The 17,503-nt window shown below is 37.0% G+C and overlaps 1 long non-coding RNA gene across 1 annotated transcript in view; it reads left to right on the forward strand.

Annotated features, from left to right (window-relative positions):
- Nucleotides 1-4,413: 4,413 nt before the first annotated feature.
- Nucleotides 4,414-17,503, forward strand: part of LOC134472907 (uncharacterized) — a 44,702-nt gene continuing 31,612 nt past the window's right edge. Inside the window, exons 1-2 of the long non-coding RNA XR_010042924.1 lie at nt 4,414-4,480; nt 10,572-10,666. This is a non-coding gene — a long non-coding RNA (uncharacterized LOC134472907). The remainder of the gene's footprint in view (nt 4,481-10,571; nt 10,667-17,503) is intronic.

A 17,503-nucleotide genomic window follows, 5' to 3' on the forward strand; every position in this document is an offset into this window, starting at 1 on the left:
TTAAGAGAAGTCATGTTTTAATGTTTATAATGGATTTGATGCATGTATGCTTCTATTTGCAAAGTTAAGTTTTGTGTTAAGTATGTACATCAAAGTCAGCTTGTAAACATGTGCATTAGATGATTAAATATCTGTTTGAAATACAAAAGCACTCCACTTGCTGAAGTATAACTGGCACTGACTGTAACTGTGTACTGACCAAATAGAGCACACTGTTAGGGAGCCCTTGCAGCTGCTGACTGGGCCTTTTCCTAATGAAAGTACGGTGAGTGAAGACAGAATGAGGCCTTGAAAAGAGTCTTGGCCTGGGAATCAGGGGATCTGAATGCAAGTTCTAAGGAAAACACATACCAAACCCTATTTTCTGGCACCTGCTTTTTCCAACAAGGTTTTATATGTTTCCTCTTTGCTTACCAAGTCTCCTTGTACTTACCTTATCAGTATCTTTAGAGGGCTTTATATTATTGCTTCATTGATTGATCGCTTTTGGCCCATAGACTGTAAGCTCGATGAGGTCAGAGAATCCTTTGTGCTTTGGCTAGCAATGCTTTTGGAACTAGCCTAGGACTTGACCTAAAGAAGCTAGTTATTAAATATCAGGGAAGTCTTGTACAAGTCTCTAAATTAAAATTCAAGTGAACATTGTATACAGTGTTATTTGCCTAAACGTGGCTTTCTTTATAGATCAGAGTCCTTGTATGTAAACAATACAAGGGGGATATTAGTTGTACTTATCAGTGAGTTATGATGAAGACTTTATTACATGTTATACAAAATGGTGTCACAGTAATCAATCATTATTTATCATCAGCTTTATTTTGATTCTCATTTCTCAGTATCAACAAAGTATGTAAACATATTTTAACTGCCTTTGGAAATGAAAATTAAAATTAAAAAGAACAGCATGAGAGTTTCCCTTAGGATACCTTATGGTCCTATAGTCTCATAATGTTTCCTAGCATGACAAAGTATTTCCGTGGTGCTTATGAATATTCCATTTTTGGAGCAGGTGGTATATCTCAGGTCAACATGCTTATGTGGCAGTTTGATGACAATGCAAATATACAGTTTCATTCATGGTAATAAATTTATTTTTGATAATTAGCACTTTTTTAGATCATTAGCTATTTGAAAATCAGTTTTATTTCTTGCACATTGATGGGGCACAGTGAAATATTAGGGTGGCGTTAGCAAATTTTCAGAAAATGTCAAGGATCTTTTTCAGTAAAATCAAATCCTATGCTTTGATTCCTTTTTGATTTAGAAAAGGTTATCATCATAGGCCATTTCAAATTCCCAAAGTAACTTTCAGAGCACACTGCTCCTTGGGGAAATCATGTTGCTAGAAAAACACAGGACCTCTCTAATTTCCAAACTGTGTCCTCTAACTCCAAACGTGATTTCCTGATCTTGTCCAAGAAAGACACATCATATTAATTTCTGAGATCGTGAAATTGCCTTTTTTAAACAATGAGCCTCCACCCAGAGAAGTTCCTCAGATTCAATTCATTCTGGTGGATGTTAGCTGTGTCAATGGACAGGACTATCTAATTGGCTTCATCACTGTCGCTTGGATGAAGAAGGCGTGAGTGATAGCAGGTATTCTAATTAAACTCTACTGATAGATTTCATTCTCTTCTTTCAACCTCTGTGTTTCTTTTTCCTCCAGCTCCCTTCCCCACGGCAAACCTTCCACATCTCCCTGTTCCCTGTGTCTGTCTTTTGTCTTCTGTTATCTCTTGACTTTCATTTTACCTCATCTTAAACCTTCTCTGAATCTCTTCCCCTTTTTGCCACTTATTTTGATAGGAAGACATGAAAATTGATAGAGAGGATCAGAAGGAACAAGTAGAAGCTGAGAGAAAAATTCTAGAGGAAGCTGTGAAAGCAAAGAAAATCACTGTGCCAGAGGAGGATAAAATGAGAGAGACCAGGCTACCAAAGTATTTTTGAGAAATACCTGTGACATGCTTTCTGGAAAGACTAGAGTTTTTTTTGTGTGTATGCTCAAGCTAGATATACTTTAATTGATATTAAAAAAATGACTACAGAAAATATTCTAGTAAGAGGATGCTCTCTGGCTTATTTTTATTAGTACATGATAACAGTGAGACAGAAGATTAGGGCATAGCGAAGCTGGCTGGGGGAGTAGGTGTGACCTGTTAATTACAAAATCCCAGGAGACATGCAGAACAATTCCCAAAGCGCTGAACGCAGACTGGTGAGACTTTGGGTACGTTTTGATAGGACAGCCTAGACCTGATGTCAACTTGAGGAGTGGCTGATTAAGAGAAGGACAGTCTACACTGAGTTTTTCCTACTGTGTTCTCTCCTGCATGGTGGGCACCATCACACTATAGGGTGTGCTTCTTTTCCTGCTTTTACGTGAACCAAATTCACTTTACAGAGCCTATTTCTTTTCCTACCTTTAAAAAAACTTTGCTGCCATTTGTGTTATCTTGACCAATTCTTTGCTTTGCACAGAAAGAATTTAGAAACCACCTCCAGGAAGAGACTCCAGCAACCCCAAACCCAGAAACAATATTACATGCTGTGGGTTTTATTTTGGGAAGTTAGTATAAACACTTAACATATATTAATCAGTTTCAATTACTTTCTGCCTTTTCACCATTCTCTGTCCTTCCCAGTCTCCAGAAGTCTACCTTCATGTTTTCTAGCCTCTTTCTGTTCTTTTTTTAAAATTTTCTTTGTTAGTCCATGTTTGCAGTGCACAATGATAATTATCACGGGGAGTTGGTATGTGTACCTAATACTTCTTAATCTTTTCTCTCTCTCTCTCTCTCTCTCTCTCTCTCTCTCTCTCTTTTTGTTTTGCATCCCCTCCTCTTCTCTCTCTTGCTTCTTCTAACTGTTGGTCCTCTTCCCATTTGCAAAAGCTCTCTTTCCATAATTTTTAAATTGTTTAAATTATGTACTCTTTTTAGATTTCTCATATAAGAGAAATGTGATATTTAATGTTCTGAATCTGGCTGACTTCACTTACCATGACAGTTTCTAGTTCTATCCATTTTTTTTTTCCTGCAAATGACATAACCTATCTGGCTCCTTCATAAATTTATCTACCTTTCAAAATAGACAATTACAGACAAACATTTCCTAGGTTGTTTCTTTCTTATTATTACTGAAGAGCTATTCAGCAAAAAAAAAAAAAAAAAACAACAAAAAAAAAAACAGTATTTACTGTCTTTGACATATTTAAATGGAGTTTTATATGAAGAGTAGTTTTGTAATTGAATCTGTGGATGAGACCCAGTATATACATGGAAATAATGTGTGGCACACACTTGTCACTTCAGTACTCTGGAAAGCTGAGGAAGGAGCCTAGCAAGCTCAAGTCCAGCCAGGGAAATTTAGCAACATAGCGAGACCCTGACTCAAAAGTTAGAAGAAAAATTTTAACAAGAGCTGGGGATGTAGCACAGTATCAACGCCCTGGGTTCAATCTCCAGTATCAGAGGGGGAAAAAGATATTCTAGTAAGTAGGTTTTACATAGCTCACTCTTACAGGGTAATGTCAGTGTACTTGATATTTCTTCAGCTTATTCCAGTCAAGTCAAGGAGCATTAGGCCAAAATGCCACCGAGAAAATCACACACTGCACGGTGTTGAGACATTTGCAGTCCAAATAATTAATACTCATGAATGAATTTTGACTGGAATGGCACAACATGGAAAACGTTTTTTATTTTCTTTTCCAAATATCCTTTGATTGTAAAACATAATGATAAGTTACCTCTTCCAAAAAAGTGAATAAATATATATGTGTAGCTTAACTTATATAGTGAGCACTTGGTCAGTGTTATAGGTCAAGAATTACAAGTGTCAGCTGTAAACTTACAGTAATACTGACATCTAGTACAGCAGGTCTCTTCAACTTCTCAGAACCAGTGTAATTATTCACACTTGGTTGATCAATTTAGAGTTTAGAAAGAGATTCTTCAAGTTCTAACAGGAGAACTCTGAAGTTTTGATTACTATTGAATTTGGAGTTATAGGTCAATGGGAGAATTTACTTCTTTATAACATTGAGTCTTCTAATCTGTGAACACAGTATAATTATCAATTATTTATTTAGGTCTTCTTTTTTGTCATTAAGGTTTATAATTTTCTCTGTAGAAATCTGACATATGCTTTGGAAGGTTTTTTTTTTTACTAAATAGAGTATGTGATGCTTTATAATATTATAAATGCTCTCTTTGTTTACATTGTACCTTTTCATATTTTGTCATGTAGGAGCAAAATTGTTTTTTATATATTGATTTTTTACTCTGCAAACGTGCCTAGGTATCTTTTCAATTCTAATAACTGCATATTCCTTTAGATTTTTACTATAAAGAAGGATAATTTTCACTTTCCCTTTTAATTCTTCCTCTCTTTTTTTTCATCCTTGTAGTAGCAGCTAAAATTCCAAATACAATGCAAAATGGTAGAATTGATGGCAAACATCCCATATTGAAAGGTAAGCTCAATATTTTTACCACTGCACATAATTAACGTTACAGGTGTTTAGAGATATACTTTATCTAATTTAGACATTTCATTTCATCCTTAGCTTGCTTTGGACTTTTTCTTTTTAATCTTGATGGGCTTGAATTTTGTCAAGACCCAAGTACCAACATGTTTCCAGACTTGTTTAGTGCACAGGGATAGGAAATGCATGAATGGATACACTCACATATATTCATAAATTTATATCCTTTTCTATACCAATGTGTCTTCTGTGTGTTCATATGTAATCCATGACATTTCAAATTCCAGTCCAGCTCCACAGGGTTCATTTAGCAACCCTCCTGTCCTTATTTGTAAATCTCTTCTCCAACAAGTGACATCTAGGTCTTAATTTCCACAATATATTTACTCTTTTCTCAGTTATGGAATATACACAATGTAGTTTTAGAATTTCTAACACGTACTGCTTGTAAAATCAGATTTAATAACTAGAGTACTGTGTTTGTGTACTTTTTTTTGTCCTTACAGTTATTGCAAAAATATTGCATTACAGAGATACTTAGGTTGGTTCTCCTTGCCCCGTCCCATTTCCTCTGGTATGATTACGTCATTAATGGTCCTTTGCTTAGGAACATTTGCTTCTGTTTGTATTTCATTAGTGTTGTCTTTATATCCTTAATGAATGTAATTTTAAAAATGTGTAAATACAAGGTTTTTTTAAAAAATAAGATGAGTGTGAAACACGACTGGTTGGTCAGCTTCACGTGACTATGACACAGCCCCTCATTCTTGCAACATGTTTCCACCTTCTCATTATCTTCTACTTCACTCTTCTTTGGGTTTTTAAAAGTTTTGTATAAATGATCAGATAAACGTATTTTAACTCATATCCTTCCATTTACAAGATACTGTACCATCTGTGATCTTTTAAACTTTGCTTTTTTATGCTTAAGAATATGCTAGAAACTACTTCATAGAAATTTCTAAATAAATATCTTCCTCATCTGTTTTATTACTGGTGCATAGTACTCCTTAATTTATTCTAACCACTCTTCTCTATAAGCTCCAAAGAGTTTGCAATGTGAGCAATTCAACAATGAATAACTTTGTACATGAATATCTGTATTATTGCCATATGTATTTCTGTGAGTGGGTTGGCCTTACCAAAAGATAGGTGTGTAGAATTTTTACAAATTGCCAAATTCTTCTACAATGATTATTCCAGTTTGTATTTGTCCTAGCAGTGTCTCATACTGTTTCTCTATAGCTTAACTGCAATAGTACGTTGTTATACATTTTGATAGCTGCTAATCTGATAAGCAAGAAATATCTTTTAAATTTTTATTGAATTAGTGTTTTTGAACCTTTAAAAGTATGCTTAAAAGATTTTTGCACATCATGTTCTGTGAACTGTCTTTTACGTTTTCTTCCTCCACTTTCTGTTGGTTTTTGGTTCTGTGTTCCTGAGCTTCTAACAGTTCTTTGTACATTAGGCTCTGTACATTCTCTTAGTGATTCATTTATCTTGTGACTTTGTATCTATGTTTTTTTGCCATACACAAGTATTTGTTGTTGTTTTTGATGTTATCAAATTTATTAACTTTTAAAATTTTTCTTTGGCTTTGAAATACAAAGACTTCCCCCACAATAATATGAAAAAGAAATTCACTATATTTCTTTTAGTATTTGTATGGTTCTAATTTTTAGATTGCTAATGATCTTTGAGATCATTCTTGTGTATAGATCTAATTTTATATTTTTCCAAAAGTCACCTACTTTCATCAGTGCCATTCATTTGAAAAATCTCCCCTTTTAAAAGCAGTGTAGAATCTGAATCATATCCTGGAAATTAATTCTCTTGAACCTCATGTTCTCTTTGGAAATTTTTGATAATATCTTTTTAAAATAATTATGTGCCAATTAAATACTTTATACATTGCACTAGCCTCTTAATAAATGCTAGTTTCCTTCTAATTAAATAATTATTGACCTGTGTACCTAGATGAAACTTGTATCTGTCTAGAACAGCAGTTCTAAAACAATGACATTCATAACAAAAACCTGTGATGATGGTTAATCATGACTCTGCCTCTTAAATATTCTGACTGATATATTCTGTATGATTTAGGGCCCACAGCCCAGGAAGCATTAGGGCACACACACTTTATGTAATCCTATTGTAGTGACTGAAAACACTCAAAATTTATAACCAAGATAGGACTATAAATCACCATATTAATGAAACTATTTTACATGGTTAATGAGTGATATAATCTGTAATAAAAGTGCTGAAGCTTTTGAAAGCAAAATGTCACTAAGGTTGATTCTATATAATTTAAATAGATAATTTTTGACACAGTGTATGAAGTAAGTTAGGGGTGCATAAGTAAACGGAGCAGTTGTACTTATGTGTTTAATGGCCCCGGGGGTTCTAGTCTTTAGATTGCTAATGATCTTTGAGATCATTCTATGGAGCATCTCTCCATAGAATCTACCAACATAGAGAAGAAAGACAGAAAGATATGTCTTTTTATTGGCATTCTAAGGCTAATGAGAGAAAATAAAAGACAAAGGGGAACTCTCTCAGAGTAAGTACCTTTGTGTTCCAGCTAAACAAAAAATAATAAGTACCTGGCTCACACATGAACCTCAATTTTATGTCAAAAGAGCACACCCTAGCTTCTGACTTCAAGGCTTAGCTAGAAGGCTAAAAATGCATTTAACATTTAGAACTCGTTACAGAAGAACACGCTCCTTGTCTCTTACTCCATTACTGAAATAGGCAGCTGGAGACAGTGAGACCATACCTATGATTCATTCACAAGTATTGTGTCTAAAAGTAACTTTTGTGGCAGTTCAACCACTGAGTGATTTCAAGTTTCTAAATAGAAGATAAAGTACATCAGCGTGATTAAATGCACTCCCACAAGAACAAGTGTTTGTTCTCAATATCATCATGTAGCCTGTACTGCTCTAATTTGAGAGTCTAGATGTTCAAAAACACCTGTCAAACTACATAGAACATGATTATGTTTTGTTCGGTGGCAAGTGTGTGAATACTCAGGCTGCAGGCTCAAAAGTAAACTAGGAAATGACCTCTTCTCTCCAGTTAAGACTCAACTGTCAATGCACTACTTTCTTTTTTCTATTGTCAAGGAATTTTTTTAAGATTAGAGACCAATAGTTTATGTATTTAGAAAAATTGCTTTTCATTTCAGTTGGCTCACTTATCAGGTTGGTGACTTTGGGAAACCAGTTACAAACTGGGACAGAAATCCTTTTCTCTTATGCCAATGGGAAAAAGAGAATACACTGAAAAAGTAACTAGCAAAATGATATACAATGATATGCACATGCCATACTATATGTACACAATTTACATCAGATACTGCTCTCAAGTTTTGCAATGGCATATGGTCTTTTCAAAACATGTCTATAACTGGGCACTTAGTTTAGCAGTGTAAGAGCCTGCCTGCAAGCATGAGGTCACGAGTGGAATCTCCAGTATTAAAAAAATAAAATAAAATAGTTTATAAAGGGGCACCTTATGTACAATAGATAAGGCAAAAAAAGGGAAAGAGATATATGTATTTTATGTTTATAAAAATTTTCCAGAGAATATACTTAAGAGATTTAAAAATTTTCATAACCATGGTGTAAATTACAATATAAAATATGTTACTTTTTTCATAAGTCAATACTGTATCTACCTGATTCTGGTTAATTATAGTTCAGACTTTTTCATTAGAATGCACTTTTGCAAGACGCTAGATCACATACTCATTTCTCCTACCCATTTTCTACTATGTGAAGGAAAACTTGATTAAGTGAAAACAAAACAAAAACAAATCTCTAAGTAAATATGCAAGTGTTCAGAGAGAGGGAGACAGAAAGAGAAGAGTTCTCTGATTTTAGAAATGATGGGATGGCAAGTTTAAATACTGTATGGTTTCTCTAATACAAGAAACCCAATAATATAAATAAAGTGCAAAACAAAAGATAAAAGATAAATAGTGAGAGGTAGGGATATTTTTCTCAAATAAGAAGGGGATGAAGAGATAGAGGTAGGGGGAGGAGAGGAATAGGAATGGGAAGAGAAGAATTAAGATGTATACATGTACAACTCTTCATGGGAAATGTAATCATTCTGTACTGCAAGCATGTACTAATCAAAAATAAAAATTGAAAAACAAAGATGTGGTGGAATAGATAATTAATATTGAAATCATATAACATAACACATAAAGTCTGGTCACTAAGATGTGATAAAATTATCAGCCAAAAACACTGTTGATGCACCTCTACATCACCAAGCACTATAATATCTACCAGACTATTACCATAAATAAGCATAATGATGCAACAAAAATATTAATAATTTAGAATGGAAAGGCAAGAAGAAGAACATTGGAAAATTACATCTATTTTAACAATACACTGCTACAGCATCAATGCCAGATTTCTGGCATTCAAATTATGTATATGCACAAAATATTTCAACCTTAACATAGTTATTTGCATAGTGCTGTGAGCCAGCTGGTCTTCAAAGTAGAATACTGAGTTTAAGTGCTTGATATGCTTGTATGCTTGGTTAATGTGCTATTTTTGTGAATATCAAGTATTAACATAGTTGTAAATAGCCTTAGGAACCCTGTGAAAATGAATTTGCATATATTTTGCATTTAAGAATCAAGAAGGGGGGCTGGGGATTTAGCTCAGCGGCATAAGCACCTGACTTGCAAGCAGGTGGTCATGAGTTCGATCCCCGGTACTGATAAAAATGAAAAAGACAAAAAAAAAAAAAAAAAGAATCAAGAAGGGACATATGTTTTGAGGCAGCTTTGGGATAATATTAGTATTCTATTAATGACCTTGGCACTGACCTTAAGAATCATTGATCTAAATGGCCAAAGAAGATGACATTTTTTAAAATAGCCATAAATTGAATGTGTGCATTAATTGGAAAGTATTTGATCCAACTGTTGAGGACTTAATAAGGTTCGATACTTGAGTTTCATTGGTTAGACTGACCTTATGGCTTCTTCTCAGAAAAACATATTGCAGAGTTGAGAAGGGCTCTGCGGTCACTGAGACAGGACATCCCTGGCAATATTCCTGCAGCTAGATTAGACAGGGTTGGAAATCTAGGTAATTGAGTTAGGACCTGAGTGTCACTGCAGGTATAAAGAACTTGATTGATGTCACTAAATGGATTGAAGACAGGTCAAATTACATAGTTGTGTAATTTCCAGACATTGAGTCAAATGCTACCAGGGTCATATTCTTCAAATATTAGTTTATAAAGAATAAAATGTTTATCATTATTCTTATCAGAAAATTTATACTAAAGCCAAAACTTACCTTAAACCAAAGTTAAGTTTTCATCGTCTTCCTCCCAAAATTATGCCCTATGTTTTTACAAACATATAAAGCTAATAAATTTTGCTTGAAGCAGCTTGAAAATTCCAACAGGTATGGTTAGAGGAAGTAGAATAACATGATTAAAATGCTGGGCATTTTTATATAAAAAGATGCCTGTCATACACATTGTTAAGAATTTTATATTTTCACAGACATTGAAAATTTTATTACTCTGGAAAACTGATTTTCCACCCACATTTGTTTTCAGTCTATTCCTGACTCTTACCAGACTTCAGTGCTCACTTGATTGAGATAAAGACAACACCTTAAATGACACACATAAAATCATTTAGACATCAGACTTACTTCAAATGGAAATGTCAATTTTGCCATTTTTAAAAACCTTTTGATTAATTAAAAATAGCTCTTTCAAATGGAGAGATAATGTGTGTGTGTGTGTGTGTGTGTGTGTGTGTGTGTGTGTGTGTTACTTACATCTACATCTAAACCTTTAAATTTAGCCTACTATTTTGGGGACTATTTCTCAGAAGCACACCCAAAGACATATTGTGACTATTAATCCTGCTTTGTCAACTTCACTGGATTAAAAAATGTCTAGTAGATTAGAAAACCAGTCCTGGGTATATAATATATATATATATATATATATATATATATATATATATATATAACTTCTAGCCAGCTCCTCTCTGACATCCTTTCTCATCTCTGTTCCATAGCCAATATAAAATGAGCCGCTTTGTTCTACCATGCCCAACCAGCATGATATTTCTTCCTTGGAGCCAACAGACTATGGACTGAATTTCTCAAAACTGTGAGCCAAATTACATTTTTCCTCTTTTAAATTGTGGGTATTGGACATTATGTCTCAGCAGAAGGGAATTTCACTAGTAGAGAAAAGTGGTACTGAGAAGTGGGGTCACTTCTGTGACTATACCTGACCATGTAATTTTGGAGCACTTAGAACTGATTTGTTGATTGAGTCTGAAAGAGTTTGGGGACTCAAACCAGAGAATATCTAGAATACAATAACCAGAACCTGGTGGTAGATTTAGGTCACTATTCAAAAGACCAGAATGCTAACAGGAATGCAAGAGTAAAGCCCAGGCTCAGGAGGTTTCTGCTAAAACAATGACTACACTGGCATGAAGATTAAAGGTCATATGCATTGCATGTTGGCAGAAAATTTGTCTGCCTTTTGCCTCTGTCCCAAGCCTGCAAGGAACTGATGGTTAGGGTGGTGGACTAATTAACTGGGTGGATGAAATTTCAAGACAACCCAACATTCATGCCGTGGCAGGATACTACTGAATTCTTTTGGCCAGATTTATAGTGAGAATCAGGGGGAAAAGGGAGAGCAGAAAATTTTAAAAACTTTAAATTTTTGCCCAGAAGGAATTGTGTGTAAAGTTAGGGCAAAGAAGGTGTGGTTGCTGAAAAGATTAGCACCATTAAAAAGAAACCAAGTACTTTACACTCATAGAAAAAAGAAAATGCCTTGAGAATATATCAGGAATCAGTTCCATGCATGGCAAGTTCCAGGGTGCAATCTTTCATTTGAGAAGAGTGTCCTTGGGACTATGGAATTTATTTCATAATGTTTAGCCAGTTAGCCACTCAGTAGCTTCTGTAGGCATGGCTACTGCTTCCTTTGACAGCACACCTCACACCTGTCCATATGACATTAGTTTTGTTGGCACACAGAATGTAGGAGCTTTGGGGTAACATGCCTAGTGGATTAGTAAAGCAGGTTCTAGTTGTCATGATCTAAGCAGCTTTGATCTACCATACCCATCTACCATGATGTTCCTGCCTTGGAACTAGCTGACTATGGACTGAATTCCTCAAAATGGTGAGCCAAATCAAACTTTTCTTCCATTAAACTGTGAATGTTGAGTATTGTGTCACAGCCACAAGTTTACTAATATTCCCAATCTAGCCTTTTTTGCATAGGTATTCATAGATTTTTTTTTTCAGTTATTTTTAACAAATCCTGACCTCTGGTTTTTATTCATAATGGGAAGTTAAATTCTATGCTTCAGTGTTACATACTGTGAATTTCTTGAAATTCTGATTTGAGCAGGAAAATATCCTTAATCCTTAATCTGGAGTTTAGCAGTGTTTGGTGCAGCGATGAAACACCTAGGCCTTCTCGTTAAACTTTTGTCTGCTACCACTCCCATGCTCTTTCAACAGCAAAATATATAAGAAAGAAGTATCAGCAAACACAAAGTAGAGCACGTTGTTTATATTTGCCCCAGAGAAGAGATAGACACAACTACAGTTTGGCCTGAAAATCCAGTGTGGTGACTAACTCCATTCTGGAAGGGTTGTAAATATATAGTAAACTGCTTAAGTTCTTCCCTGCCGTGTTTATGGAAGACATCTTTTAAATCCGTCACCGCCCTCTTTCCAATTCAGCTTTATGGAGGCAAAGACTATTCAGTTAGATGATTAGTTAACTTATTTTCCCCTTCCAGAATAGTATCTAGCAAATGACATAGTAGACCTTCAATAATCATTGAATGAGCATAACAAATGAGTCAAATATAGTCTCAGAACTCTTTGCAACACAAGATGAAATTTATTTGCCATCCTTAGATTCTAAGTTATTACAGGCTAATCTCATTGTAAGGAGACAGAATATGGAAGGAACCAACTCATCAAGCAGACCAAGTCAGTCTTCTGGCTCTGATCTGCCCCATCTTATGGCTTCTTTGAAGGAAATACTGTAAGATTTGTAGTTATAGTATGAGGCTTGATATAAATTGAAACTCTGCAGGCAAGATCAGTTTATTCGATTTCAGTGACTGCCATAACAAATTACCACCAACTGAATAGGGCTTAAAACAAGGGCAATGTATACAGCTCTGGTTCTCAAGGCTGGAAGCCTGAAATTAAGGCATTGGCAGTGCCACATTCCCTCTGAAAGTTCTAGAAGATAATGCATTGAGAGATCCCTGGTGTTCTTGGTTTTGTAGTAACATAGCTCGAGCCTCTGCTTCTGGGGTCATTTGGCCTTGCTCCTTATGTATCTATGTGTTTAAGTCTCCTCATCCTTTCTCCTGTACCATGCATCACAATCCAGTATGTCTTCATTTTTCTTGATGACACTGGTAAAATACCTATTTTAAGATAAGATTACAGGTTGATAGGAAGCCAGGGTTGAGACTGAAACCTATTTTTTTTAAGGACACTCAATTCAGTCACTGTCCTTGTGGTTTGTACAAGTAAGAGTGAAACCACAGATGAGTAAACAGGAAATGACAACTAGGTGACAATGTGTTTCCACAGGGAAAGAATGCTGTGAGAAAAACTAAAAGGAGTATCTAATAAATTGCCTAAGCAGCTAGGCTTTTACTCAGGGTAGATAGAAGTCCAACAATAAATCATATCACAGAATAAGAAATAAGAGGTAGGTAGGTTGTCAGGTCCAACTGCTCCAGAAAGTCATTGAGAATTCAGATTTTCTTGTCTTCCATTAAGGTTGTTGTTGTCACAGCCAAGAATGTCTGCTTCAAAATCAGATGTCAGGTCTGCAATGCCGATAGGAAGGGAAGAAGAGAAAAGAGAGTTGTAAACAGTCTACTTTACACTGGGAAACAGACAGTGTCTTAGAGTTCACAGCTGGCTGACTTCTATTTGGGATTCATAGGACCGAGTTGCATTCATAGATCTGAGGACTCGGGAGATGAGGATTATTGACTGGGCACATGACTATCTCTAAAACTCTGTAGTTCTACTAGTAAAGCAGTGAAGGAAGCAGTGATTTGGGTATGCACCTAGTGAATTCTGCCAAAGACAGTGAATGATTATGATGCCAAACCTGAGAATCAGAGAGTAAGACTCATGCAAATACAGAGGGCTGGGTGAGGGGGCTCCCAGGCAGAGAACAAGCTAGGAAAATTCACAGGTAACAAAGAGCCATGTAAGGAATTACAATGGCTAGGTTACAGTGTGAGATGGGGAAGAAGGCAGAGATCAAATCGTAAAAGTCCCCCTAAGCTGTATAGATCGGTTATAGCTTTTTTGGTATACCATATACCCCTGCAAAGTCGCAGTTTAGTGTTCGCAGCATCACTCGTTTGCAGAAATTGTTCATGGAAACCCCTGAAACTTCTCAGGAACCGCAAATATCTTGCGCAATTGCTTGTTTTGGAGGAAAGTTTCCAAGTAGCCAATCCAAAAGCGTTATTCAGTTCTTGCTGCTCATTGGCTGCTGTCCTGTTACCCATCTCTGGCAGGTGCACCGAGTGTTCCTGCCTCATGACAGCTTGCTGTACCTCTGTAGCTATCTCCAGTGTCCTGGGTTTTGTTTTTCTCAAAACCCTCAGACCCTAACACGCTGCTAAACTGTCCTGCACTTTTAATACAGCATTTTATTAAATTAAATTACATAATTTCAGGAGACACATTTAGGAGTTAAACCACAAAAAAAGGTATTTATAGGCATTCTCTGACCACATCTGAAATTTGTGGTTTTTCATCATTTGCAGGTGCTCTAGGAATGCAACCCCCATGAATCTTAGGGATCCACTGTCATTAGAAACAAACATTGACTGTTTCAAGCAGAAAACATAAATATTAAAATGTTTTGGTCAGTTCTTAGAGTTTTCTGAGATTGAGAGACCGCATAGGGGTGTGCTGCCAGGAACAAGGTTCAGATTATAACGCAGGATCATTCTCCAAGGCCACACTGCTTCCATAGCTGAGCACAGACACACAGTTGTCACTGGGCTGGGCCTGAGTAGGTCCCTGAGGCTGAAATAAGGAAGATCACCCATCCTTCTGTAGAATGACTTTGCAGGTTCACTGCCTCTAGCTGTGGAGAGTTCAGTAAGAGCCTTGGAAAAGATTTGTTAGGTAGAGATTTTTAGATTGAGATGTGCTCAAAGAAATGAGATGCAGTAGTTTGGAATATTTATAAATTGGGGCATGTCTGTGACATTTGATAACCTACAGTCTTGGTCTCAGTTTGGCACTACCCCCCTCCCCATAGTAAGATAATCTTTGTGTTTTGATGGCTGGTCAAATTTACAGGTGAAAAGTTGGTCTACAGAAGAAATCTGTGGTCGTGGTGGTGGGAGGGAGGTGATGTCCTAACCACAGTACAATAGTGGTCCGCAACACAAGTGACAAAGAGAGATGTATTCACAGGTGAAAGAGGACTATTTGCAAATAAAAAAGCCAAACCCTTTTGCAGAATTCTTGTGTTCTGGAAGAAGACAAAACAATGAAAAAAAACTGGGCCTATGTCCTGAAGCTGCCATTTTCACTTTTTAAATTAGAAAACCTCTACAAACTGTGAACCAAAATAAAGCTCTCCTCCTTTAATTAGTGGGCATCAGGCATTGTATTGTCCTTCACCAACAAAGCAAGTAAATCAGACAGAGAGACATAGTGTTATGATTTGAATGCAATTGCTAAAACTCAGGTTGAAACTTAATTCCTATTTGTGATGTTAGGGATGTGACCTTAACAGAGAATCAGCTCATCGTAAATAAACTGTTCATAGATTGATGGGTTATATGTGAAGTGCTTCTTTTACAAAAACAAGTTTGTCTCTCTCTTTTCCATTGCCCCCCAAATTGCCATGTGATCCCCTGAGCCACCTCCAGATTCTGCTGAGTCCCCACTAGAAAGTATAAAGACTCTCATACATGTAACCTTTTGATCTTGAACCTAGAGTCCAGAAATGTGAAAAATAAATTTCTTTTCTTTATAGATTATCCAATCTTAGGTAGTATCATTTGACAGATGCATTTGGTTACAAGGCGTGATTGCTAATTTTGAAGTCAGCTTGAATAAGAAATGCCTAGCAGATTGGTTTAGCACAGTACTTGATGTGTCTGCATGATGGGCTTACAGAAGACAGATGACCCAACCTGGGCGTGGGTGGCATTAACCAATCAGTTTGTAGTCTGAATGTAATAAAAGAGAAAAAAGGTGGTCTCACTTTTGCTTCTTCAGAGGAACTCCTGTCTTTGCCATCACCTTTGGACATCTGTCTCCAGGCTTCCTTCCCAGACCCTTCAGCTTGCTGATATGAACATGGAAAGGTGTTGGAGACTGGCCTTCACCACTGGTGCCCAGGCCCTTCCCCAGGTGCCACCCACGAAGAACCAGCCCACTCTTCCTCCTCCTCTTCTTCCAGACCTTCACCACACAGACATGACTTGTAGGTCCTGGTACTAGTTTGTTCCCTGACTGAATAAGGATGACAAAGAGACACAGAGTCAGTTAGCAAGCAGGTAGCTGGGGAACCCTGAGCCTCCACATTCTCCCTATTTTATTCACCCAGTCTCCTTGGGCACAAGCAATTAAAGTAACACAAGGCTCATCTGCCTTCCAATAACCATTTAGTCTATGCTCAGGTAAACATCTGAACCTCGGCTGTATAAGTTTCACCCTAGATCCTGCAATTGCCATCACTGCTGTGTGACTGGCTTTTATTCCTCCACAGAGAGGGTTCTATGGTGACCTTCAGGCCTTCAGCCTTTGACAGAATCCTTCATCTCTCCAACATGCAGGTGTCCCTTTTCTTTCACACCAGATTCTTCAGGAAGTCACTGTAACCTACCTTGTAAATCCTATCATATAAATCCCATTGTATGACTATATATCCTGTTCCTGGAGTGGATCCTAACTGACATCCCTGGGGAGCACCTTGGAATAGAGATAGAATTGAGACAAAAAAATGTCCTTTGGCTTATACTCAGCTGGCTGAGGGAATGAAACAAATAACTCTAATATTTAGCCCTTTTTTAAAAATAAATTGTTGTTGGGTGAGAAGAGAAGTCAGGCCTTGGCTGTCCTTTTGCTCTTTGGCTGACACCACTGGTCCTACATATGAGTCAGGCATATGACTTAGGGTAGCTGGTCAGTGCCCCATCTTCTATCCCCATGTGGAGAGGGAGGCTTGAGCATATATCCCAGCCAGTGACGGTGCTGTCAGGGTGTCCCTGCATGTCTTTCTGGGGAGGAATGAAGAGCGGGGCTGAACGTGCTGCTGGGCACACACCTGGCATCAGGTCTCGCTGCTTCTCCTGTGGTAACATCCTCATCTAGAAGGAATTAATAAGGATTTATTGTCATGGCACTTTCCTCCTTTTGTACCTGGACAGCTAAAGTCTCTAGATCCCACTATGAAGTCTCTAAATCCCAGTGAGATTAAGTCTCAGCTCAGGTTTTAGGGAGACATAAATAATAAAACACCTCTGGTTATTCCCCTTTCTAGCTTACATCAAATCATGAGAAACTTGAGTGTTGGCTTTTTAACAGCATTCAGGCCAAGCTGTTTACTGTCAAAAATTCACTCTGCCTACGTGTGACAAATGGATGGTCCTATAACCACCAGTGAAGTTTGGGATTGACAAAAGTTTGAGGAAGGAAGAAGTTATAAAGAGACTGAAAACGATGGGCCATGCCTCTAAAAATAGGTGGCAGCTCCTCCTTTTGAACCCTCAAATTCAGCCGGTTGTAGTGCAAGGGTCAACCAAGCAGGGAAAAAATGGACCAGTCACATGACAGAAGAGGCGAGAGGCCAGGGCACAGAAAGCGGATCCAAGAGGCCACTTTTGCTGCTACAGGGATGGTTGCCTTTTATTTACTGGGTTCTATTGATCCCTCTTGAAAGTAAAAGGAACTCACC

The sequence above is a fragment of the Cavia porcellus genome, unplaced genomic scaffold (genome assembly GCF_034190915.1).
Source record: "Cavia porcellus strain 051 isolate PalLab524CR breed Dunkin Hartley unplaced genomic scaffold, mCavPor4.1 scaffold_2, whole genome shotgun sequence".
Classification (NCBI taxonomy): domain Eukaryota; kingdom Metazoa; phylum Chordata; class Mammalia; order Rodentia; family Caviidae; genus Cavia; species Cavia porcellus.